General features: G+C 62.7%; 1 protein-coding gene across 1 annotated transcript in view; it reads left to right on the top strand.

Moving 5' to 3' along the window:
* The window catches only part of LOC103810728 (transcription factor E2F2-like), a 2,978-nt gene that overhangs the window by 156 nt on the left and 2,522 nt on the right, over window positions 1-300 (top strand).

The raw sequence follows: 300 nt of genomic DNA on the forward strand, positions 1-300 counted from the left end.
GGCTTGTTTGGGGGGGGGGGGAGGTCCTGGGGGCTTTGTGTTTGGTGACACTCTGCAGCTTCTCTCTATCTGCTCTGCTGCACCCAACTTTTCACTTTCTCCCTGTGTGCTGCTGGGGGTGTCTTGGGGCTGATTCCAAGGAGCTGCTTGCCCTGGAGAAGGGACAGCATGTGCAGGGAGGTGTCCCCCTCCCAGGACCCAGCACCCCTCCTTGCCCCAGTTTCTCTCCAGCTGGTGCACATGTCAAGGGCACCCACAGGTCCCCGGGGGGGCTGAGCCTGGCTGGTCCCAGGTGTGCTG

The sequence above is a fragment of the Acanthisitta chloris genome, unplaced genomic scaffold (assembly GCF_000695815.1).
Source record: "Acanthisitta chloris isolate BGI_N310 unplaced genomic scaffold, ASM69581v1 scaffold25471, whole genome shotgun sequence".
NCBI lineage: Eukaryota > Metazoa > Chordata > Aves > Passeriformes > Acanthisittidae > Acanthisitta > Acanthisitta chloris.